Raw genomic sequence first — 27880 nt, 5'->3', positions numbered from 1 at the left:
GTTTCCTCCACTTCATGGATGGTATCTTACTGAGGCTGACACCGCTGATCTGCCCAAGGTAAGTGTGTTAAAATGGCAGTTCTGCCTCAAGCAAATGAGCTAGTTTTCCCCACCAGAAGTAATGGCTACCATGAACCGGCTGTCTTGTGGATGTACCAGATACTTAAAGGTGTATGTAGTACACTGGTTAGTTTGTCTCCCAGAACTAGAGTACAGGAAACATCTGGGTGCTGGTACATTGCAGACATACTAGATTTACGTAGACGCACAGTGAAGTGGATAGAGAAGCAAAGGTTAAGATGGGAGTCAGTATGGACTGTCAGAGCCATACTACTGTAGGCATCACCTTGGTTTCCTTTCTTTGTCTCATTCTCTTTGTCTTTAGACCAAGAAAGATCTGTGTCTCTGTAAGCCCAGTTCTTATCACTGCTGCCAGTCACCTCTGCCCATTGTTCTCCTGCTGCAAAGTCCTGCTGTGTTCACAGGTTCAGCCTGCTGGGAGCCTACCATTGATAAGCATCAATTCTTCAGTTACTGGGATTTCAACCATCTTCCATTCTAGTCCTTTTTGACCCATTGTCCATTCATATCACCCCAGACAGCTGTGTGACAAAGGCATCTCATATCTACAACTGTACCCCAGGGGCAGCATTTTAACTCCTCCTCTGCATCCACTGGGTAGCAATATGAAGGTGATAAGTACAGAGTTATACAGATATTTTTATGAACTAGTTAGACAATTCCCACTTCTGTCACAGCAATAATATCAAAAGGCTAGGATCCTAAAAGAAAATGCAGGATGCAAGTACAGTATTTATTATTCATTTTTAAGAGGAGGAAAAGGAACGATGATTCATTTCAGTCCCTTTTAGAAGCTGACCTGCAGATTACTAAATTCAAGTATTGTAGTTTTACACATTTTTAGGCATGAAACTTATGAAATGTCATATCAATACCCCTTTTTAATGAAAAAAAACTGTACTAGTATCATCTGCCTACTATAAACTGGAGGGAAACTCAGGACCCAAGAAAGTTACATAAGAGGGCATCAGGATATGCAAGTCTGGATAAACTGCCTCATGGTACATATGGATGCTGCTGCTATAAAACCACGTCAGTGGGACAAAGGAATAACGCCCACAGTAGCTGACAAGTTACAATTTGAATTTTGATTAACAGAAGGCCTGATGAGCTTATCCAAAAAACTCGCCACAAACAAGACACATTACCAATGGTTTTGCAAGAGAACACACACAGAAATCCTTGATTACATTTATTAGCTGGTGAAAGGTTGGAGTGTTTGTGAAATTGAAAATCAGAAACTAACCAATAACTTGAAATTCAGATGAACTGAACCTTTGCAGCTAGAAAGACTAGTTCAAATAATGCCTTCAGCTGCAGGAAGCACCCAGGTTATTGGGGTGCAGCCTCCCTCCCCCAGGACAGATGGCAGTGTGATCTTTAACTCTCATATGCCAGTGCCATGTGGTGTAGACTACAAGCAGCTTGTGCTGACAGAGTGACAACTTTAGCTGCTTGGGGATCTGGAGATTTTCTAGATCTGTGACCTTCAGTGGGAACCACCATAAATTTCACCTCCATTTTAAACAGGCAACCTTTATCAACAATTCCCTCAACTCTTATTATTATTTTTTTTTTTGTGGGGGAGGAAGGGAAGGGAGAAATATTTGCAGATACTTCCCTCATCCAAACCAAGTTACGTAAAGCCAGAGATGAGGCAGCCCACAGTAAGCACAATTTTCCAGTATACAATTATACAGCCTCCGCCGCATCCCACAGCTCCCATTGGCTGGGAACATCGGACTGCAGCCACTAGGAGTTGTGGGCAGCCATGTCTGCGAACAGTGAATGTAATCACTGTCTTGAGGTCTGCCAATGGATTATGTTGATGGGCCACAGGTTGCCCATCACTGTCCTACAACCTAAGAACAGCCATACAGGGTCATACCAGAGATCCACCCAGCCCAGTATCCTGTCTTTCAACAGTGGCCAAAGCAAGGTGCACCAGAGGGAATGAACAGAACAGGTAATCATCAAGTGATCCATACCCTGTCGCCCATTCCCAGCTTCTGGCAAACAGAGGCTTGGGACACCATCCCTGCCCATCATGGCTAATAGCCATTGATGGACCTATCCTCATGAACTTAGCTAGTACTTTTTTGAACCCTGTTATAGTCTTGGCCTTCACAAATCCTCTGGCAAGGAGTTTCCCAGGTTGACTGTGCTCTGTGTGAAAAAATACTTCCTTTGTTTGTTTTAAACCTGCTGCCTATTAATTTCATTTGGTGACCCCTAGTTCTTGTGTTATGAGAAGGAGTAAATAACACTTCCTTATTTACTTTCCCCAAACCAGTCATGATTTTACAGACCTCTATCATATCCCCAGCTTAGTCATCTCTTTTCCAAGCTGAAAAGTTCCAGTCTTATTAATCTCTTCTCATTTGGAAGCTGTTCCATACCCCTAATCATTTTTGTTGCCTTTTTCTGAACCTTTTCCAATTCCAATATATCTTTTCTGAGATGGGGCGATCACATCCGCATTCAGTATTCAAGATGTGGGCATACCATGGATTTAAATAGAGGCAATATGATATTTTGTCTTATTATCATCTATCCCTTTCTTAATGATTCCCAACATTGTTTGCTTTTTTGCTCCACATTGAGTGGATGTTTTCAGAGAACTATCCACAATGACTCCAAGATCTCTTTCTTGAGTGGTAAAAACTAATTTAGACCCCATAATGTTATCTGTATAGTTAAGATGTTTTCCAATGTGCAACACTTTGCTTGTATCAACACATCTGCCTTTTTGTTGCCTAGTCACCCAGTTTTGAGAGATCCTTTTGTAGCTCTTCGCAGTCTGCCTGAGACTTAACTATCTTGAGTAGTTTTGTACCATCTGCAAATTTTGCCTCCTCACTTTTTACCCCTTTTTCCAGATCATTTATGAATATGTTGAATGGGACAGTATAGACCCCTGGGGGACACCACTATTTACCTCTCTGTATTCTGAAAACTGACCATTTGTTCCTACCCTTTGTTTCCTATCTTTTAACCAGTTACAGATCCATGAGAGAACCTTCCCTCTTATCCCATCACAGCTTACTTTAAGAGCTTTTGGTGAGGAACCTTGTCAAAGGCTTTCTGAAAATCTAAGTACACTATATCCACTAGATCATTGTTTACATGCTTTTGACCCCCTCAAAGAATTCAGGAAAATTGGTGAGGTATGATTTCCCTTTACAAAAAACATGTTGACTTTTCCCCAACAAATTATGTTTATCTAGGTGTCTGACATTTGTTCTTTACTATAGTTTCAACCAGTTTGCCCAGTACTGAAGCCAGGCTTACCCGCCTGTAATTGCTGGGATCTGCTCTGAAACCCTTTTTAAAAATTGGCGTCATATTAGCTGTCCTCCAGTCATTTGGTACAGAAGCTGATTTAAATGATGGGTTACTACTACAGTTAGTAGTTCTGCAATTTCACATTTGAGTTTTGTTCCAAAACCTCCTCTAATAACACCTCAGTCTGAGGCAGTTCCTCAGATTTGTCACCTAAAAAGAATGGCTCAGGTCTGGGAATCTCTCTCACATCCTCAGCTGTGAAGACCAAAGCAAAGAATTCATGGCCTTATCATTCTTGAGTGCTACTTTAGCATCTCGATCATCCAGTGGCCCCACTGGTTGTTTAGCAGTCTTCCTGTTTCTGCTGTACTTTCTTGCTATTTCTTTTTGAGTTGTTGGCTGGCTGTTCTTCAAGTTTTTTTCTGGGCCTCCTAATTATATTTTTACATTTCAGTTGCCAGCGTTTGTGCTCCTATTTTCCTCACTAGGATGTAACTTCCACTTTTTAGAGGATGCCTTTTTGTCTCTCAGTACTTCTTATACTTTGTGGTTTAGCCACAGTGGCACTTTTCTGGTTTTCTTAATATGTTTTTTTAATTTGGGTATATGTTTAAATTGAGCCTCTATTATGGTGTCTTTTAAAAGTTTCCATGCAGCTCGCAGGGATTCATTTTTGGCACTGTACCTTTTAATTTCTGTTTAACTAACTTCCTCATTTTTTGTATAGTCCCCCTTTCTGAAATTAAATGTTACAGTGTTGGACTGCTTTTCCCCACCACAGGGATGGTAAATCCTATTATTATAACCTGCAATTAACCAAGAAAATCCAGGGAGACCATATGATTTCATATCAGATGATAGATTAATAGATTAGTATGACCAGGTCTATCAGGCTCTCTGCCCCCTGCTAGAGGTGACAGTTCCCTGAGACCCTTCTGCTTAAGGAAAACCCTCTCAGTCCGGATGACCAACAAGACTTAGCCCACCAGAGACATAGAAGGGACAATCAACAGCCAGCAGGCCATTTAAGAAGGCCTGACGGCTTCCTAACCTAGGAACACTGGGTGAGGCTGGGGCAGGAGAACAGAGCTTCATTCCTAACCTTGACATGAAGTGCTGTTCACATTCAGTTGTCATTTTATGTTTTTTCAATAGTTTAGAGGTACAGGAAAAAAAAAACAAAACAGAGTTTGGCTAACTGCTTAAAGACGGATGCCAAGCTCACAGCACAGGCCACTGTGCTCCAGACATGTTGTCACACCTTGTAAACTGAGGCAGGGAGTGCATGTAGTGTCAGGCTCAACCAGAAAAGGGTGCTGAGGGAAGACCACACCTGTGACAGCTAGGCACATAGAAGTGCCAGAAGAGTTCTGTATTTTGTTTGCAGAAATTCCAAGGTTCATAAAAATAAGTTTAATAACAAAGCCAATAGTATAACACTACTCAATATGGTATGAAGCTTTTTAGACATATTTCAGAGTGCTTTACATAAGTAGTTATCATCCCTGTTTTACGAAATGAGAAAGTGAGGCAGATAAATTTGAAAAGAAACATTCAGAACTGGTATCCACTTTTTCATACTTCAGATATTTGAGCCCCATATACAGTCTGATTTTTATTGATGCTGTAAACTTTCTGGATTAATGATTACTGTAGAGTTGCTGATGCTTTGCACCTCTGATCTTAGGTCTAATGGTGCTGATACAAAGCCCACTGAAGGTGGGCTTGCCCAAGGTGGCAGAGAATCAGCATCAGAGCTGGAAACAGAACTCAGGTCTGGCCCCTTGTGCACATGAATTATGATACTTTCACCCCCAGCACCTGTCTCTTTCAGTGCACAGGATGGACATGCCCACTGAGTAAGCAGCTATTCAATATTTTGTTGTATTGCCATTGTACAATGTGTTGCCTGATGTCTTATTTGCCACACACTATCCACAATAATAATAATTTCCTCATGGGCTTTTCGATGACATTCATCACTACAGTATGAGTGTTTCATAAACAATGAATTTATCTTCACACTTCTGAGATGAGGGGATGGCATAATTACCATCTTAATCTACCAATACCTTGATCCCTCATTAAGTTAAGAAGTGTCCACTAATTTTGGATGCACAGTTTGAGATACTTAGGAACTGATTTTTCAAAGAATTTATCCTTATCGCATATTAAAAAAACAAATCACCAACAACACCCACACACTGTTCTAAGCACAACTCCCATTGGTTTCAGTTGCAGTTGTGAGCACTCAGCACTTTTCCAAATCAGACTCAATGGTCTCATCTCAGGTACCTGGAAAATGAGGAATACATAATGGCCACCCATGTAGACGTTTTAAGTGACCTGCCTAGCATCAAAGACACTATGACAGATGGGGCGGGGGGAGTAGAATTCAATTCTCCAGAGCAATGTGCAACTGCCTTCACCCTAAGACCTTCATATCTTTTACTGAACTCCCCTGTTTCCTTCATTACACTTTCCAACTTGGGCAACAAAGGAGGTGGGAGTCTACAGATAGCAGCCTCTTTCACTACATAATTTAGTCATCCTCAAAACACTGGCCATCCCGTGCAGTGAATGAGGGAGGGTCTTATTGAAAAAATACTGTGTGTTCACAAGGCTGTAATTAGAGAATATCATAAAGCATACAAACAAGAGGGGCAAATTAAGGTTGCACAGGTAACTTTTGAGTATTTGATTGGCAACCTTGACATTAATAGTTTTATGTGATTTTTATGTACCTCCAACTGAAAAAAAAACCCCAAAACCCCACAAACACAGAAGGATTCCAGGATGCAGCTGATTGCATGTGTATGCCCATTACCTATACCACCAAGAATAAAGCTTGCATTGGATTCCTCAGGGGTTGTTTGCCTTTTATATTTCACTAAACTTTAAGTACAAAAAAAGAAATTTAGCAGCTGTGCAGAAGTTTTCTGGATTTAATTAAGAAAATGGTAGGTAATTTCCTCTTCCTATAATGAAATTAAGCAATTTAGCTTTCCATGGAAAGCGTCTTTACCAACAGATATTTAGAGCTATGTGAATACCTTAGGAGTCGGAGAATATTTGCTGAAATAACTGAATTAGCTTCAGCTGCATTTGGGCTTTTGCATTTGTTTTCCACAATTATAACAATTGAGTTTACTGGGGATAATGGTCATAGAAACAGCAGCTGTGTTCCCCAACCCCCAGAAAAAACCCAAACACAATTACAAGCTATTTGTGGGAAACAAATTCTGAACATATTAATGCCCTCTTCGAAAAGGTCATCATTGTTTATTCTTCCCAACAGTAGGAAAGTCCTGTTCCCGTCAGGAAAGAAGTACTTCTGTACTTTCAGTAAGCAGAAAAAGATGCTGTGGGGAACAAGTGAAGAGAGGGAGCAATAGACCTTACTAAAGAAATATGTGCCCTCAGTTCCACTGAGAACAATAGAACACCAAAGATATTTTGAAAGTGGGCTGTTCTTTGTAGAAGATTATTCTTCATTATTATTCTTATTATTCTTCATTCCCAACTTTTCCACCTTACAGATAATGCAAGCCCTAAAGACAGGTGTTGGTGTGTGAGTTATAAGGAAAGGGGCAGATATTGTGCGATACATCACAATGGTTTGGTTTCACTTCTTTAAAATGTTGTAACTCCATTGATTTAAATGGGCTTATAAGAGGATTGATTGTGACCAGAGACACAGAGTGTTCTATAAACATTAAATATGAAAAGTAGAAAGGATTTATATTTGAAAACAAGAAATAGAATAGGCTGACCTACAAAGATTAAACTCGTATCCAGCATCTGATGAAACTTGCTAAAGAGCTCAGAAAAAAAAAAATCTAGCGATACTAGAGATTTAGCCACTGTACGTCTAAGCACAGTATTAAAACATTTGAGAAATAAACCATCTTAGATGGTTCTTACTATCAGATGTCTAGAAATACCACCTGGGTTGAGTTCTACAAGCACGATGCCAATTGACAGCAATAAATTTACCCTCTGTTCTTTATGGATGAAAGGTGATACCAATGGTTAGACAAAACTACTAGCATTTAAATAACTACACTGTTTGCCTTCATTTACTTAAACTAATCAATTTAGCAAAAAAATATACTGGCCTGAACAGATCTAAGCAAGAGATCAGTGTAAGCAACACTACACTAGAAGTAGACCTGGTAGATATTGTACCTTAGAGAATCCTCAGAAACAATTCCCTTCTTGCTTCCCCTTTGCTCTAGAGGAAGGGGTAGTAAGTGCTGTTGGTATGACCCAGCCACAAGCTGTAACACTGCCCATGTCAGCTCAGCTACACTACCTGGCCTATTGGAGAGAAGAGCCAGGACTCCCCTCATTCACTTTCTGTGGTGTAACTTACGCAATGTAGTGCTGCTTACTGTTAAAATGCCTGGGCCTAACTTCTACATTGCCTAGGCAAAAGAGTGAAAAGGGGATGCTTATTTTCTTTCATCCCATGCATATCCAAGTCGCAACAACACCCATTTATAATGCAGATCTCAAAGTATTTTTAAAATATTAAAAAATTAAGCCTCCCATCACATGGGAGGCAATTAAACACTCAATCCCCATTTTAACAATGAGAAAACCAAGGTACAGAGAAGTTGTGTTTCAGAGTATCAGCCGTGTTAGTCTGTATTCGCAAAAAGAAAAGGAGTACTTGTGGCACCTTAGAGACTAACCAATTTTTTTGAGCATAAGCTTTCGTGAGCTACAGCTCACTTCATTGGATGCATACTGTGTGATTTGTTAAAGAGTCACTCAACAATCTGAATGAGAACCTAGATCACCTGACTTGCAGGCAATGCTTCCTTTTGAATGTAATTGAACAGCCTCTTAAAGAATCAATACAATTTAGTTTATAGGTTTGCCTTAAAATGAAGTGGCACCCAGTATAGTTATATGGACAAATAGTAAGTCTTCTATGGTTCTGAGGGCATTTCAGCCTATTAGTCTCTCAGTGCAGTAAAGTTGTAGGTTAAAAACAGAGCACTGTGAAGTTACAATAAATTCATATTCCAATTAGAGAACATGTTCCTACTTATGCAACACTAAGTGCAAATATATTTTTGTAAAGTATTGAAGCAGAGCTTCTGTAATATGTATTGTGTTCATCCCAGCCAAGTAGTTCCCTATTAATGCATAATTATGGGCACTTTGCTTATAAAGTTTCTGCTATAAAGAGGATGCTTTCATATTTTTGACTTAATAAGCTGAGAAATGTTCAGAGAAGCTCAGACAGCTGAACAATGAATATATACATTCACACACTGAATAAAGCTTAGGTCACCATCATTCTGTTATCAATACACCTTTCAGAGGTTTGTTTTCAGGTGTTTTAACTGTTTATTATTCAAGAATAGTGATACCTATGTATACCAAAGTGAATTAGCTGAATACCATATTATGCTAGCTACTAACCTGTTACATTTACACTTCCTATGTGTGTCATAGTACAAGTAATACAATATGGGTGCACAGCAGGATCAAAGTGCATACTCCGTAACAAATGGAAGTTTAACCATATTTAAAAGAAAAAAAAATAACTGATTTTCTCTGCTATACTGTGTATGGGTTTTTTTTTTTAGACCTGCATAATATACCACATGCAATTTCTTCAGTATCAGCCATATTCAGTATATGTATTACTTTTCTTTAGTTTGGATCCCAGTATTAAATTTAGGCAGGTACATGGCTTTTTTGTTATTGTGAGGAGGTGGGGGATAGAATTAGGAAGTCATTATTTCCTTTTTGGAGGCCTTAAAAAAAACTTCAAAAGAATATGTTGTGTAAAGGATACTTGAGGAATGGCGGTGAAAAAAAAAAAAGAGGCTATAATAATTTAGGAGTCAAGGTCATAAAGATTAAGAAGTGAGAGAAATATCAGAATTTTTCTGTATTTGTTTCAGTTGACTTGTTTCCTTAACTGAAACCTGTCACTTTTCTGACCACGGTTTCTCCTTTTTTTTGTGGACCATAAATAAATATGTACTGAAGTTTGTATTACAGTACCATCTACAGGCCCCAACTAAGACTGGGGCCTAACTGTATTAAGTGTTGTCCATAACCATACTTTGAGACAGATACTGTGCTACAGAGCTTACAATGTATACAGCTAAGACAGAGTGGGGGGAAGGAAGTATTGGTAATTGTTATTATACTGACCTCATTTTTACAGATACCTACCTCTTATACAGCCTCTTCAGCAGTTTTGTTATTATAGGTTTCGTCATTATACTGATGGGGAATAAAGTACAGAGATATTAAGTGACTTGCCCGAGGTTGAACAGGAAGTCCATGGGAGAGCTTGGAAATTACTTCAGGTCTCCTAAGGCCTAGTCCACTACTTAAAAGGAAAAAAATATCTTTCCTTTCTAACTGAGGTTCAAATAGGTAGCTGAAATATTAATAGCTGGCTTTCAACACGTATTATTTTGAATACATGAAAGAATGAGAAGAAAGGAAGAGATTATTTTCCTTCTGCTGCAGCACCTCTGGTTTGGTCAATTCAACACAGGGCTGAGCTGGGGCGAGGGTAGGGTGAAATGGGGACAGTTTTCCTGCCACCTGGAGCATAGCAAGTTTGGCAGTGTTTTGTCTTTTGCACCTCCCACAGATCTGGAGAGAAAGGAGTGCTAGAAGGAGGTCTCAATAACCTCTCTTTTGCCCTGCAGTATGTCTAGCCAGTATGTTTCTTATCTTCTACATTTTACAGATACAAGAGGAAGGAAAATGGGTGAGCCTCAGGTGACTTAAAGTAAAGAGATAAGGAAGAGTCAGGTGACCTGGGAAGGGAGTGTTATGGAGGGGAATATGAGAAATGGAGAACATGGCAGGCACAGGGAAAGATGAGAGGAAATAGGGTTAGAGGCAGTGAGAGATGAGGGAGAACTCAGGGAAGCATAGGAAGACAGGAACTGTCAGACTGAATTAGACTTGAGGTCTATCTAGTTCAGTGTCCTGTTTCAATTCAAAATTGAAATTTTTATTTTGTGTTGCTTTTTAGAGCTGAATTTTTCCAGAGCTCAAAAAGTTGAATATTTGGGTATTCCTCGGTGTCCCCTTTTTTGCCATTAGATGCAGTAGAATGAATGAGTAGAAGAGGTTCTTTATACTTCCCCCGCTTTCTACTTTACCTTTCAAAAGTTCTCCTCTTTAGAAAAGTTTGAGTTACAAAAGGAAAAAAATGAAAGATCATAAGTTTGCACCTGTAGCTTTCCAATAGAGTCAAGGAAATTTTGAAAATGTGGAATTAAGAAACCAAACCAGTGGGGTGGGGGAGAAGAAACCAAAAAACCCTAAAAGACTATATGCAACTGTAGACACAATTCATTGTTTCACTCATTGCAAAGGAGAATAAAAGAGTGAGGAAATTAAAATTCAAAATTCAGAGGTTTTCAGTTTTCTAAAACCAAAAATGAAATGAGAGTTCATCTCATTTAGAGTCCCAATAATTTTGATGAAGACATTTCCCCATAAGAAGTTTCATTTTTTGGGGGGAGGGGAGAGAGCAGGAAATGTTTTCAATCAACATTTTGACTAGCTGTAATATAGAGTATACATTATAAGTATCTTTTCACTGAAATCTGACCAGCTCCTATATGAAATACAATAGCTGCTTTGAAGCACAGAGCAATGTTACAAATACTGGAAGGTAGATAATCATAGAATCATAGAATCATAGAATATCAGGGTTGGAAGGGACCCCAGAAGGTCATCTAGTCCAACCCCCTGCTCAAAGCAGGACCAATTCCCAGTTAAATCATCCCAGCCAGGGCTTTGTCAAGCCTGACCTTAAAAACCTCTAAGGAAGGAGATTCTACCACCTCCCTAGGTAACGCATTCCAGTGTTTCACCACCCTTTTAGTGAAAAAGTTTTTCCTAATATCCAATCTAAACCTCCCCCACTGCAACTTGAGACCATTACTCCTCGTTCTGTCATCTGCTACCATTGAGAACAGTCTAGAGCCATCCTCTTTGGAACCCCCTTTCAGGTAGTTGAAAGCAGCTATCAAATCCCCCCTCATTCTTCTCTTCTGCAGGCTAAACAATCCCAGCTCCCTCAGCCTCTCCTCATAACTCATGTGTTCCAGTCCCCTAATCATTTTTGTTGTCCTTCGCTGGACTCTCTCCAATTTATCCACATCCTTCTTGAAGTGTGGGGCCCAAAACTGGACACAGTACTCCAGATGAGGCCTCACCAATGCATTACACAATGTAATCACAACAAGCTTCAGAATTCCTATAGCAGTGGCTCTCAATCCTTTTCCATATCACGAACTATGTTACCTCAGAAAAAAAGGTTTGGAATCTATGCCTCATTTACCGATAAAGAAAGGAAGGGATAGTCGCTAGTCTCCTGGACTGGCAGATTGAAAATCCATATCCTATAACATTTTTCAGAAGTAGCTTCTGAAAAGCAACTTGGTTTGCCCCAGCTAGTTATACAACCATATACAGTAGGTAGTGTTACAACTGTAGTTATACAACATAATAAAGGCACAAAGTGAAAAGTTCAGAAAGCTAGTTCTCCGGTGGCACCTTCATTTCTGTATCATTACTACTTGGAAGGGTCCACTAGAAATTCCTTACAGTGCTGTTGTCTGAATTCTGGCTGTGCATTTGACCTCACTATTCTTTTAAAGGTACTTTTTAAAATGAAGCTGTATTGAGTGAGGAAAGTTTTAAAGCAACAGAATTTGATCAAGGTCTACATTTGTTTCCACTTTATTCTTTTAAGTTTCCTTATAATTATAATATAAAGTAGCATTTGTTTTTGTTTGACTTTGAGAGAATTTTGAGATTTGAGAGCTTTGTAAAAAACAAACAAAAACACACCCCACAATCCTTTCCTGGAAGGAAATTTAGACAGTGCAGAGTTTTTCTTGGCCTTTACAAACAAACTAGCTACACATATGCAACCCCTTAACCTTTAATAGGTGGCTATGAAGTGTAAGTCAGTGCAGAATTTGGCCCATTGTTTACAATGGAAACATAACTGTTGGCCTTACTTGGGGTTAACGTTCTGGTAAACATAAGTGAGAGGGAAACAAGTTGTTATGAATGTGTAATGTACCTATCTGCAAGTCCTGTAAAATGTAATGCACAGATTAAATTGTAACTTAAAATCAAAGACTCTGAGCAGGTCATATTCCACTATAAAGAATACCTTGCAGGTTTCCTTTGAGAATCCTAGGGCACTTTGCAAATTTTAAGATGGCAAGAATCAGTTTATTTGGTTGTTATATATTCCTCTCTTGGCACATCTCTAATGCCAAATAGCTTCTTGGCCGAAAGATTTTATGCCATGTGATAGCACATCTCTGAACTAAGCAAACCAAAAATAACCCGAACAGCTGGAAAACAGTGATATCTGCTGGTTCACAAACAATGCAGGCACTTTTGTGTTCTCTACTTCTGTCCATGCAATAAAATCTAATAGAATATTGAATATCTGAATTTATTATCTAACTTTCCAAACCAATAAAATAGAACTGCCAGAACAAACTGCATGTGGTCCTGGATGCTATTCTGTCACTTCTAGGGGAGACTTTTTCCTTGTTATCATTTCCACAATGAGTGTTACAGTATGTACGTTATTTCTTGTTCCTTAGTCTAAATTAGACAGCGATGGACAATAATATTTTAGTATACAAAATGATACAAAATGTGGGGAAATTATGTTAAAGAACAAGACCAGTACAGTTGGTGAAAGTGAGCCTCTTGTTACCAGTCTCAGCTGAAAGACCACAGATTGAATATGGTCAATATGCCTCTAGTACTCTCTGGTGTGCAGAAAGGCACTAAACAATGGAGAATATGCACAGGGAAGATTATATCCATCTGATCTGTGCTGGTGCCATGCTGCTCCTGGTGAGGAATTAAGTAAAGGAACCACTTTGCAACGCTGAATGTGGCTGGGAACATCTGGTCATGGTTGGAGGTAGCAGGATGCTGCAACTACATGCCCATGCAAATATTATGTTGCTAGTCTCGACATATAGTCCATTAGAAATATACTACAGAACCTCCTATAGCTCCCCCTTCATGTACATGCCTTAGCAGCATTCTGCACTATTCCATGCCCTTTAGGGCATTCAATTCCATCATATTACAATCCAAACTGCAGATCTCACTCCCTTCTCTCCTCTATCAGTATTTAGTCCAACTTTAGCCACAAGCTTTTCTTCTCATCTCCCACTTGAGCTCATAACCACATCTGCCACCCTCATCAGGCATTAGTACTGCCATTCTTGTGCCTAATTGTATCTCCGTAAACCCCTGCCTTTCACAGAGTGATCCCCTTCCCATAATCAGTATTGTCAGCTTCCTTGCACCTGGATACCTAGTTTCAGCCAGCAGCAGATGTTCCAGAGCTCTTCCTGGAGTTTAGCAGAGTTATCAGAGTATACTCTCAAATTCCTTGCTTGGGGGAGTTTTATCTCAAATTAAAAAAAAATCTGCAATTCCTATTTCACATTCATATGCAATTTTATCCCTGCTTCCCATGGACTTTGCCCTAAATCAGACTTAGTGTTTATGGATGAAAGATTTCTTCAAATATTATTCCTCCAAAAAGGGGAAGGCACATTGGTATGGTGGTATATGGAACCTGTAGATCGTATGATCCTAGAGTGTGCTCCTAGTAGAGGTGCATACCATTACAGTTCCTCGCCTGTTTCCCTTCAGGTTACTAGAAATAATCCAGTCACAGCCAAAGCCCTTGAAACAATATTCCCCCTCTCCTAAGATCTAATTTATCAACCATCATTCAGTTCACCAAAAGGTCCTTTCCACTCCCAGTCTTCCTCCTCCTTGGGATAGTGGCTTTCATATCCTGGCCTCTCCAGCCCATGTGCTCACCCCTCAAATTTCAAGTCTTACAACACACCTTTTTAGGGCTATATCCCAACTGACTTCTCCCTCACAGGAATGTCTTCAGCAGATCCCTTCCTTGAGGGGCATTGGAGCCTCCTTTTCAATTATTCATCTAATAAACTAATTATGTTCTTGATCCTCCCCAGGTGGGTCTAATAACATCAAAGACCTCTCATTACTAGCTGGGAGAGAGGAGAGACTTGCCCACACTCCCCAAAACACTTGGTTTTGCAATACTACCTAACACCTAACTCCGAGGTGCCTAGAAAATCACGAGAGCAACACTAAGATACACAAAGCCTGAGTTAGACACCTAGGCTCCCCATAAAATGAACAGGGAGAGAGAGGCACCTAAGAATGGGATCCACAAAAGCCAGCATGCTACGTGGCGAGCCGCCTAAACTAGTCAATGGTATATGCTGACAAAAAGGGTGTGTCCTAAGCTCCACCCCTCTCCTGGAGAGAGATAAGTGCCTAAGCCCTGACTGTGGGAAGGCACTTATTTATGCTTGCAATCCATAACCAGGAACTCCTCTCCTGGAGTCTGGCAGCTTAGGTGCATAAATTGTTTCTTGTGAGAATGAGTTAGGCACCTGCCTCACTCCACACAAAACAGGGGGAGTGGCAGGGCTGCTGTCTCTCACAGTGCTTTGCTAGTGACGAGCAGCAAACCCCTCCGGATACCGTTATCATTCAGCACAACAGCATGTGGAGCCCCAGATCCAGCTAAATTGAATCCTGAGCCACCCATGAATCACACACAGAGAAGGGCACCAGGAAATCTCCCAAGTCTCCAGCCTTGCACCCCAGAACTCCACCATCTTGTCCTGGTGAGAAGCATGACCAGTGCAAGTTCATTACCCACTCCACCCCTCCCTCGATGTGGAGAGGACACACATTAGCCTTTGTAAACTGAGTTGAGATTTCCCAAGCACTTCAACCAAAACACACTGTTTTAGGGAATATATAAATTGATTAACTACAGAAAGATAGATGTCAAGTGATTATAATTGGCAGGCACAAAAGGTCAGAGATAGTTACCAAAGAAAATAAAAGTTAAGCACGCAGACTAAATCATAAACCTTTTAACAAGGCAATATTTGGATCAAGCAGTTTTTCTCCCCCCACTGGATGTTGCAGGTACGTTGCAGTTCTTAATCATAGAATCATAGAATATCAGGGTTGGGAGGGACCTCAGGAGGTCATCTAGTCCAAACCCCTGCTCAAAGCAGGACCAATCCCCAACTAAATCATCCCAGCCAGGCTTTGTCAAGCCTGACCTTAAAAACCTCAAAGGAAGGAGATTCCACCACTTCCCTAGGTAACGCATTCCAGTGTTTCACCACCCTCCTAGTGAAAAAGTTTTTCTAATATCCAACCTAAACCTCCCCCACTGCAACTTGAGACCATTACTCCTTGTCCTGTCATCTTCTACCACTGAGAATAGTCTAGAACCATCCTCTCTGGAACCCCCTTTCAGGTAGTTGAAAGCAGCTATCAAAACCCCCCTCATTCTTCTCTTCCGCAGACTCAACAATCCCAGTTCCCTCAGCCTCTCCTCAAAAGTCATGTGTTCCAGTCCCCTAATCATTTTTGTTGCTCTCCGCTGGACTCTTTCCAATTTTTCCACATCCTTCTTGTAGTGTGGGGCCCAAAACTGGACACAGTACTCCAGATGAGGCCTCATCAATGTCTAATAGAGGGAAACGATCACGTCCCTCGATCTGCTGGCAATGCCCCTACATATACATCCCAAAATGCCATTGGCCTTCTTGGCAACAAGGGCACACTGTTGACTCATATCCAGCTTCTCGTCCACTGTCACCCCTAGGTCCTTTTCTGCAGAACTGCTGCCGAGCCATTCGGTCCCTAGTCTGTAGAGGTGCATGGGATTCTTCCGTCCTAAGTGCAGGATTCTGCACTTGTCCTTGTTGAATCTCATCAGATTTCTTTTGGCCCAATCCTCTAATTTGTCTAGGGCCCTCTGTAGCCTATCCCTACCCTCCAGCGTATCTACCTCTCCTCCCAGTTTAGTTTGGGTCAGATCAAGGGTCCATCTAGGCCAGTATCATGTTTTCCACCAGTGGCTAATGCTACGTGCCCCAGAGGGAATGAACAGATCAGGTAATCATCAAGTGATCCATCCCCTGTCGCCCATTACCAGCTTCTGGCTAGGGACACCATCCCTGTCCATCCTGGCTAATAGCCATTGATGGACCTATCCTCCATGAACTTATCTAGGTCTTTTTTAACCCTGTTATAGTATTGATCTTCACAACATCTTCTGGCAAGGAGTTCCACAGGTTGACTGTGCATTGGGTAAAAAACACTTCCTTTTGTTTTAAACCTGCTGCCTATTAATTTCATTTGGTGACCCCTAGTTCTAATGTAATGAGAAGGAATAAATAACGCTTCCTTATTTACTTTCTCTACACCAGTCATATAGACCTCTATTGTATCCCCCCTTAGTCGTCTCTTTTCCAAGCTGAAAAGTCCCAGTCTTATTAATCTCTCCTCATATGGCAGCAGTTCCATACCCCTAATCCTTTTTGTTGCCATTTTCTGAACCTTTTCCAATTCCAATATATCTTTTTTGAGATGGGGCAACCACATCTGCACGCAGTATTCAGGATGTGGGCATACCATGGATTTATAGAGAGGCAATATGATATTTTCTGTCTTATTATCTATCCCTTTCTTAATGATTCCCAACATTCTGTTTGCTTTTTTCATGCCGCTGCACTGTGACAGTGCACACCATAAGGCTTTATGGAAATATGCCTATGAATGTACATATGACATAACTGGAATATGTTTTATGTTGCATATGCCATGTAACATATGTCTGTAAAGGTTATGATCTACTGAATCTATTCATCCTATGTGTATGTATGTATCATTTTGTATTCAAAGTTATGAATACTGGCTGTGTACTTGCTTGATTTTTAAGTAGCCTTAGTAAAGTGTTTGGTCAGCTTCTTGAGAACGGAATGTGCAAATTAAGTGCCCATTCAAGAAGCACTTAACAAACAATGGATCTTGGAAGGCTCCAATCCACAGAATAAGCCTTCCTGGAGACATTCAAGACAGCATGTAGACAATGGTTGTTGCCTGTAAAAACTGAGTCATGCAGGGACATGTGACTTGCCCGGGTGCCTGCCAAACTCCATCTTAGAGTTGGACTTTGTATAGGAGAGAGGAGGGTGTCTCCACCCACAAGAGAAAGTATATTTAAGCCCATGGGAGACCCCTCCATTTGGTCTTCAGTGGGCTAAGGAGATAGCCTCTCCACCCCCAAGGATACCTCAAAGAGACTGGAACAAAGGACAATAACTACAGGGTGTTTGAGTGATTGCTGGACCCAGAATAGAAGGAGACTAATCTGTAAAAGGAAGCTTACTGGATTTCCTCTTAGGGTGAGGTTTTATCTGTATTCATTTTTCTTAGACATAGACTTGCATATTCTATTTTATTTTGCTTGGTAATTCACTTTGTTCTGTCTGTTATTCCTTGGACCCACTTAAATTCCACTTTCTGAATTTAATAAAATCACTTTTTACTTATTAATTAACCCAGAGTATGTATTAATACCTGGTGGGGGCAGGCAAACAGCTATGCATATCTCTCTATCAGTGTTATAGAGGGTGAACAATTTATGAGTTTACCCTGTATAAGCTTTATACAGGGTAAAATGGATTTATTTGGGGTTTGGACCCCATTGGGAGTTGAGTATCTGAGTGTTAAAGACAGGAACACTTCTTAAGCTGCTTTCCGTTTAAGCCTACAGCTGTTAGGGGATTTGGTTCAGACCTGGCTCTGGGTTTGCAGCAGGCTAGCATGTCTGGCTCAAACCAGGCAGGGAACTGAAGACCCAAGCTGCCAGGGCAGGAAAGCAGGGGCAGAAGTAGTTGTGGGTGTACCATGGATTTATAGAGGGACAATGTGATATTTTCTGCCTTATTATCTATCCCTTTCTTAATGAGTCCAAACATTCTGTTCGCTTTTTTCGCTGCTGCTGCACATTGAGTACATGTTTTCAGACAACTGTTCCCAGTGACTCCAAGATCTCTCTCATGAGTGGTAACAGCCAATTTAGACCCCATCATTGTATATGAATAGAGGGGATCTGCATTCCCTGTAAGCTGCGTGGCTGCACAGCAGCTTATTTAAGGTCGTGCAGGTGCTCAGCGAACCCAGCCATCCAGGACCTGCCATGGCTGGTGGCAGGGTGCCCCTCCCCTGGCCCTAACCTAAGCTAGCCTGAACTTCCTTGGCCAGGGGAAGGACGCTCATAGGTGCCAACTTCCCCACTAGCCAGGGGCTGCTCGATCCCCACTCTGCCCCAGGCCCCGCCCCTGCCCCGCCTCTTCCCGTCCCTTTCCCATCTCCTCCCCAAGTCTGCCCCACCCCCGCTCCTCTCCCTCCCTTCCTGCCTCCCTCCCAGACCTTCCTACTCTCTGCGAAACAGCTGATTGTGGCAGCAGGCAAGAGGCGCTGCGAGGGAGGGGGAGGAGTTGATCAGTGGGGCCACCAGCAGGTAAGAGGCACTGGGGGATGGAAGGAGCTTCGCTGGCTGCTAATTTTACTCTATGGGTGCTCCAGCCCTGAAACAGCAATGGCCATCACTTTCAGCCCCCCACCTAAAACATCTCCAGAACATCATCAACGATCTACAACCTATCCTGGAAAACGATCCCTCACTCTCACAGACCTTGGGAGGCAGGCCAGTCCTCACTTACAGACAGGCCCCCAACCTGAAGCAAATACTCATCAGCAACTATACACCACACCACATCGCACCACAGAAAAACTAACCCAGGAACCAATTCCTATAACAAACCCCGCTACCTACTCTGTCCCCATATCTACTCTAGCAACACCATCAGAGGACCCAATCACATGAGCCACACCATCAGGGGGCTCATTTACCTGCACATCCACTAATGTGATATATGCCACCATGTGCTAGCAATGCCCCTCTGCCATGTACATTGGCCAAACTGGACAGTCTGTACGTAAAAGAATAAATGGACACAAATTAGACATCAGGAATGGTAACATATAAAAGCCAGTAGGAGAACACTTCAATGTCCCTGGACATTCAATAGCAGTTTAAAAGTAGCCATCCTTCAACGAAAACACTTCAAAAACAGACTTCAAAGAGAAACTGCGGAGCTACAATTCATTTGCAAATTTAACACCATTAATTTGGGCTTGAATAGGGACTGGGAGTGGCTGGCTCACTACAAAAGCAATTTTTCCTCTCTTGGCATTGACACCTCCTCATCAGCTTTTGGGAGTGGACCACATCCACCCTGAATGTATTTATCTTGTCAACCGCTTTAAGGTAACTCCCTTCTCTTCATGTGTCAGTATATTTACACCTGCATCTGTAATTTTCACTCCAAGGATCTGAAGAAGTGGAGCTTTTTACCCACAAAAATTTATGCCCAAATAAATCTGTTAGTCTTTAAGGCTTATCTCTCTCCTCATTGTTTATCTGCTATTTTGTAGCCCAGTCACCCAGTTTTGAGAGATTGCCTGGACCTTAACTATCCTGAGCAATTTTGTATCATCTGCAAATTTTGTATCATCTGCCACCTCACTGTTGACCCCTTTTTCCAGTACATTTATGAATATATTAAATAGGACTGGTTCCAATACAGACCCCTGGGGGACATCACTATTTACCTCTCTCCATTCTGAAAACTAACCATTTATTCCTACCCTTTGTTTCCTATCTTTTATCCAGTTACCAATCCGTGAGAGGACCTTCCCTCTTATCCCATGACAGCTTATTTTGCTTAAGAGCCTTTGGTAAGGGACCTTGTCAAAGGTTTTCTGAAAATCTAAGTATACTATATTCAGTGGTGAGCTGGAGCCCGTTCACACCAGTTCGCGTGAACCGGTTGTTAAATTTTGAAGACGGTTTAGAACTGGTTGTTAAAGGGGTGGGCAAACTGTGGCCCATGGGCCACATGTGGCCTGCAGGACCGTCCTTTCCATCCCACCTGAGCTCTCGGCTGGGGAAGCTCCCCGGATAATTTTTACTCACCCAGTGGCATTCCGGGCCTTCAACGGCACTTTGGCAGCATTTCGGCAGTGGGTCCTTCAGTGATGCCGAAGACCCGGAGCGACTGAAGGACATGCCGCCAAAGTGCCACCGAAGGTCCGGAGCAAGTGAAAGACCTGCCGCCAAAGTGGTGCCGAAGACCCGGAGCGACTGAAGGAACTGGTTCTTTAGCTTCTGGCAGCTCATCACTGACTATATCCACTGGATCTCCCTTGTCCACATGCTTGTTGGACGGACACCCCCAGCCCCCAAAGAATTCTAGTGGACTGGTGAGGCATGATTTGCCTTTATAAAAACCATGTTGATATTTCCCCAACAAATTATGTTCATCCATATGTCTAACAATTTTGTTCTTCACTATGTTTTCAACCAGTTTGCCCGGTACTGAAATAAGGCTTACTGGCCTGTAATTGCCGGGATCACCTCTGGAGCCCTACTTAAAAACTAGCAACCCGTTAGCTATCCTCCAGTCATTTGGAACAGAAGCTGATTTAAATGATTGGTTACAGACTACAATTAGTATTTCTGCAATTTCACATTTAAGTTCTTTCAGAGTATTTTAGTGTCACTATCACCATCCTAGTCAGGTGGTCAGTAATATATTATGATTATAGCATGGAATTACTATCCAAAGAGATTCTAAGGCACAGCTTGGTTTATGTAAGATTTCTACTTCATTTGATTCTATGCTTTGTTTCATATATAGTTCCACTCCACTACCAGCATGACCTGATCTGTCCTTCCAATATATTTTTGTCCCCTGCTATTACTTTGTCCCATTGATTATCCTCATTCCACCAAGTTTCTGTGATGCCTAATATATCAATATCTTCATTTAAAATGAGGCAATCTAGTTCACCCATCTTATTATTTAGACTTCTGGAATTGGTATATAAGCACTTAAAATACTTGTCACTCTTTAGCTGTCTGCCATTACATGATGTAATTAAACAGGACTTTTTTTCATTTGACTGTTTCTCATCAGATCCTATCTGTAATTTATCAATTTCCAACCTCTCCTCTTACTAGGACTTAGAGAATCTCCATTAATAGATCTTCCCCTCAGGGATGTCTCTGTCCGAACCACATGCTCCTCCACACCTGTCAGCTTTCCCCCAGCCCTTAGTTTAAAACTGCTCTACAACTTTTTTAATGTTAAGTGCCAGCAATCTGGTCCCATTTTGGTTTAGGTGGAACCCATCCTTCCTGTATAGGCTCCCCCTTTCCGAAAAGTTTCTCCATTCCTAATAACCCCTCTTCCCTATACCATTGTCTCATCCATACATTGAGACTCTGCAGTTCTGCATGTCCAACTGGCCCCATGTGTGGAACTGGAAGTATTTCAGAGAATGCTACCATGGAGGTCTGGGACTTTAATCTCTTACCTAGCACCATAAATTTGGCTTCCAGGACTTCTCTTCTATCCTTCCCTATGTCATTGGTACCTACATTTTCCATGACCTCTGGCTCCTCCCCAGCACTACACATAAGTCTATCAAAATTGTTGTCCCTTTTTGACCCACGTGGCTAGGCAAAATTCCAGGAGCAGAATTTGGTCGTAATCTGATATTTACAATGAATATACAAAGTCCGGTGACTCTGACCGCAGATGTAACCAAGAACGAAAGGTGCAGTTTCTTAGCTTACAGCCCCAAGCCTCTCAAGCCAACAGCCCAAAAGCTCTCTAGCTATTCCCAGGGTCACACTGTGTTTACAGGCTCCTGCCATGCTTTTTCTTGCCTCTTTTTCCTCTGCCTTTCTCTGTTCTTGTCTGTGATGTCAGTGAGTTCTCTTATATTTCCACACAGTTCTACCCACAACAATACCCAGCCCAAAAGTTCCTAGGCAGGTTCACAAAAACCTTTTGCCTTAGGTGGATCTTATATTTTACCGTTACGTTAATTGAAGGGTGATTATCACCTTCAATTACCTATTACCTATCAAACGCAACAGTATACTGCCTATAATTTGCCTGCTTTATGAATAAAGAAAGGACTTCTGCAGATATTAAGGCCAGAAGGGACGATTATGATTTAGACTGACTTCCTGCATAACAGACAATAAAATTAACCCAGCAGTTCCTGCATCAAGCCATAACTTTTGTTTGAGTTAAATCTTTCTAAAAGATGTGCTCTAACAAATTCACTTGAAAGCTACAAGTGATGGAGAATCCACCACTTCCTTATCAAGGTTGTTCCAATGGTTAATTACCCTCACGGCTGAAGAACAGCCTCTACTTTCTGGGCTGAATTTGTCTAGCTTTAGCTTTCAGACCTTGGCTCTTACTATATTTCCATTAGCTAGATTCAATAGCCCTCTACTATCAGAACTGTTCTACCCAGGTAGTTTCTTATACACCATGACCAAGTTATCCCTTAACCTTCTCTGTGATAAGTAACATAGATTGAGCTTCTTTAGTTTCTTACTGTAAGGCATGTTTTCCAGACCTCAAATAATTCTTGTGGCTCTTTTCTGCAGCCTTCCAAATTTTGATAATATTTTTGAAGTGTTGACTTCCATTATTCCAGTAATGGTCTTACCAGTGTCTTATACAATGGCAGTACCACCTTCCTACTCCTGTATAAACAGGGAGATATAATATATCAAGTGATTGCCTTAATACCTTTGCCACAGCATCACACTAGGAGCTCATGTTTAGCTTGTTATGTCCTGTGGTGTTACTGTGGCTTTAAAAGAATGAATAGAATCACCAGGGTGTGGGAGCCGACAGTGGGAGTAGGCAGTTGTTTTAGGTTAGACTGATGAAAGGATCTGACTTAAGATGCTCTGTATGTATGTTATGTATCTTATAAAGACTGTTAAATTACTAGCAATGCATTATTAGTAAAACTAACAGATTACTTGAATATCAAATAACACATTGACCATGTCTTTTTCGGCTGCTGCTTTCCAGGATGCAGTCCCCCGTTGAACTCCCCGAGGAATTAAGAACTGTTACAAACATCCCCAACTTCTGCTGTAAGTGCAAGGCAAACCTCTTCAGCCTTGCTTTTATTCATATAAACCACACATCAGTGTACATATAATACATTCAATTATAGAAAAGTAGAAAAAATCCATGATGATTCTCCATTTAAACTTATTTTGATGTCTGCCATTTAACCAGTTTTAATTTATTTAATATGTACTACATTGATTTAGTAGAGAGAAACTTTTTAAACAGAATGTTGTGTAGTACTAAGTCAAATACCTTACATACATTCAGATATATTGGCTCTGATCCTCCCACAGAAATTAATGGCAAAACTAGTATTGGCTTCAACGGTGCAGGATTAAGCCCATTATATGTGTACATTGTTAACTTTATCAACAGACTTTGTATCTCATCAAAATGATATGCTCATTTGACAGGGAGTATTTTGCATAAAATTATAGTGATTAACATTAATTATGCTACCACCCATTAATTTTTCACTGATTGCATCTCATAGTACTTCCATAATTTTGTCCAGGATTGATGTAAGGCTAACTGGGCTATAGCTTGGGTCGTCCTGTTCATCCATTGTATATATTCACACAACATTAGCTTTTTTGCTATCCTCTCAAACTTCCACAGTGTTCCAAAATATTCTAAAAAAATCAACATTAATGGTTCGGTGAGTTCCTTCATTAATTTTTTTAAAAAGTATAAGTTATAAAGAATGTTATCATAGCCCTGCTCAATCTTCTCTTCACACTAAACAAACCCTTCCCCCCCACTCCCCAATCTTTCCTCAGAGGTCATGACTTCTAGACCTGTAATCATTTGTCTACATCTTTCCTGAAGTATGGTGCCCGGAACTGGACACAGTATTCCAGTTGGGGCCTTATCAGTGCTGAGTAGAGTGGAAGAATTACTCCTCATGTCTTGCTTACATTACTCCTGCTAATATATCCCAGAATGATGTTTGCTTTTTTTTGAAACTTGATTACATTGTTGACATATTTATTTGTGATCCACTATAACCCCCAAATCCTTTTCTACAGTCCTCCTTCCTACACTGCCATTTCTCATTTTGCAATTGATAATTCCTTCTAAGTGTAATACTTTGCATTTGTACTTATTTAATTTTATCCTATTTGTTTCGGACTATTTCTCCAGTTTGTCAAGATCATTTTGAATTCTAATCCTGACCTCCAAAGTGCTTGCTACCCCTCCCAGCTTGGTACTGTCCACAAACTTTATAAATGTACTCTCTGTGCCCTTATCCAAATCATTTATGAAGATATTGAATACAACTGGGCCCAGGACAGACCACTGCAGGACCCACTCCATATGAGCTTTCAGCTTGAATGTGAACCGTTGAAATACTCTGAATAGGTTTTCCAACCAGTTGTGCACCACCTTATAGGAGGTTCATCTAGCCTATATTTCATAGTTTGCTTATGAGATGGTCATGTGAGACAGTAACAAAAGACTTACTAAAGTTGAAATATCACATCTGCTGCTTCCACCCACCCCATCCACAAAGCTTGTTACCCTGGCAAAGAAGGATATTAGTTTGGTTTAACATGATTTGTTCTTGACAAATCCATGTTGATTATTACTTGACACCTTATTACGTTCTAGGTGCTTACAAATTGATTGTTTGATTATTGATTATTTGTGCTATTATCTTTCTGGGTACCAAAGTTATATTGACTGGTCTATAATTCCCTGGGTTGTCTTTATTTCCCATTTTTTGATAGGCACTATATTTGCCCTTTTTTCAGTCCTCTGGAAAATGTGTGGCTACTGGACTACTGATGAGATTCCAGATCTCCTCTATTTGTTCAATTCACAGGAAATATACAGAATGGCTTTCTATAACAAAGGTGCAGGACAAGGACTGTCTGTTATCTTAACGTGTATTTGCAGAGTGTTCAGAAGAATGGAACCCTGGTCCTCCTAGGGGTCTTTGGGTGCTACCATAATATTAATCAGTGCTACTAAAAACACTACTATTAAGATCATTTAATAGAAATTAGAGACAAAAATATCTATTAGCACATCTAGTCCAAAAGACTGTCTCTACAGTTATTTTATTAATGCTTTATGTAGTCCATAATTAATATTGTGCATTCTCAGCAATTCTAAATTTCATCTTTACAATTTGCTTTCCATGAAGTCCCTATATTGCTATTGAGCTTAACATCTGAAACTTCCCTGAAGATACAAGATACTGAAGTTTAAAAAATAGACAAACAAAAAGTTATCAAACGTGCTCTTTCATTTCTTTGTGGCAAAAACTCTGAATGACAAACGCTAGAGCTTCAGTCGAAGTTTTATCACTGTTTTTGTTTCGTTTTATATAAAAGCTAATACTGGAGCTATTACTTTGAGGTTGAAGATATGGTATGAAGATCTGTGTTATAGGCAAGTATCACTCCTGCCAAAGTTGTATTGAAATGTGAGGTAGAAACATGACTGCGTAACTCTTCTTCCAGGTGGAGCTAGCAGCAACCAGGCCGGGGTTCAATATCTAGGGGTTCCTTTCCATTAATCCAACACAGAGCCGGCTTGAGCCCATACCCACTAACCTGGGAAAATTAGACACCACCCCTGGGTGCCTCTGAGAGTCAATACCTCCCCACTCGCAAGCACAGAGTCCAAGTGTAGAAAAGAAACTTTTAATAAAAGGAGGGAAGTAACTCGGGGTTAATTTGGGAAAACACCACAAACAGGGTTCATAAACATAAACCATTAGTAAAAGACCGACCCCCAAGTAGTTTGGACAGTGCCCTTTTCCCCTCTGGTTCTTAAGTCCAGCAACCCAAAAATCCTTTCCACATGTCCGAACCTTCTCTGAACCCCACTCACAGTAGCTGTATTTGGTCAGTGCAGACCCAGAGTTCAAGGGTGCATCTGCGGAGTTCACCTCCCACCCTAGGTGGCAGGTAAACAAGCATCTTACTTGCTCTGCTGGCCGCTCACCGGGTTCCAATCACCGCTCTCATGGCACCCCTCCAACAGCCACCCTGCTGGCCGCTCATCCTACCTCTCTGCCACCACCCTGCTGGCCACGCCTCTCTGCTGCCATCCTGCTGGCCGCTCATCATATCTCTTCACCACTACCCTGCTGGCTGTCAGTCACCTTCTGCCTCTCTGCTGTGACCTCTGCACATCAGTCTCTCTGTGATTTTCAGCTCTTTTGCAGGCTGGCCAGAAACACTGCCCCATCTCAAGTGATTTCGCCTCTCAGTGTTTTTAGTTCTTAGCAGACAGGGCAGAATGTTCTGGTTTAACTTGGATTTAAACCTGGAGAATGGTCAGTTTAGATGAGCTATTACCAGCAGGAGAGTGAGTTTGTGTGTGTATGGGGGTGGGGGGGATGTGAGAAAACCTTGATCTATGCAGGAAATAGCCCGACTTGATTATGTAAAGAGTTGTCACTTTGGATGGGCTAGCACCAACAGGAGAGTAAATTTGTGTGGGGGGGTGGAGGGTGAGAAAACCTGGATTTGTGCTGGAAATGGCCCACCTGTTGATCACTTTAGATAAGCTATTACCAGCAGGACAGTGGGGTGGGAGGAGGTATTGTTTCATGATTTCTGTGTGTATATAAAGTCTGCTGCAGTTTCCACGGTAAACATCTGATGAAGTGAGCTGTAGCTCACGAAAGCTCATGCTCAAATAAATTGGTTAGTCTCTAAGGTGCCACAAGTACTCCTTTTCTTTTTGCGAGTCCTACCACAATTGGTTTCAGCTCTCATTGAGCAATTAAAATAACAAAAAGGCTCCTAATTAAGCCTATTTGATTCTATTCTTCAAACAGTGGGGAAGAACAGGTTAAGCCAGTCTAGAGAGGACACCTGCCTGTGTGTGTGTGTGGGGGGGAGGGCGGCTTCAGCCTCCTGACCAGGACTCCTGTCCCCACCCCTCTTATTTTCACAGGGCTTTGACATTCAAGCCTCTGCTTAATTATGCTCTTTCACTTGTGGGTGCCCTGCCACATTTGGGACAGGTTAAGCACAGTTCTGCTTTCCTGTATTGCTACAATAATTACAACATTTGTAATCATATTTCACTACCCCTGCATTCAGTACTAAGGTCATTTGTACCCAACACCAGCCAAAGTTGATCCTTTGACACAGCCATAAATGATGAACATGTAAACAGAGCAGGAGCAACCTGTGTTGACATATTTCAGAGTAGCAGCCGTGTTAGTCTGTATTCGCAAAAAGAAAAGGAGTACTTGTGGCACCTTAGAGACTAACCAATTTATTTGAGCATAAGCTTTCGTGAGCTACAGCTCACTTCATTGGATGCATTCATTGTCTCATCCCCTTCCAACTAGCTGTCAGGGAAGTATTCATTAGGTCCTACTTACAACTGACAATTAACTTCCTTGGTTCAGTTCTGCATTTTTATTTTTAATCAGTAGATTGGAATTAAATCATTGTTCTAAGCAAACTACATTCAGAAGTTTGCAACAGTTATTTTGATTTTTTAATTAGCATCAAATCTAATGTACTGGAGCAGGTATAGGTAATGATACTGAAATCTTATATTTTTTTCCCTGTGCTGCTTTTTAGAAGGTAAATAAAAAAAACATGTTTTCCCCATTT

The sequence above is a fragment of the Lepidochelys kempii genome, chromosome 4 (genome assembly GCF_965140265.1).
Source record: "Lepidochelys kempii isolate rLepKem1 chromosome 4, rLepKem1.hap2, whole genome shotgun sequence".
Taxonomy (NCBI): domain Eukaryota; kingdom Metazoa; phylum Chordata; order Testudines; family Cheloniidae; genus Lepidochelys; species Lepidochelys kempii.
The sequence above is the reverse complement of the archived record's forward strand: the minus strand, read 5'-3'. Positions refer to the sequence as shown.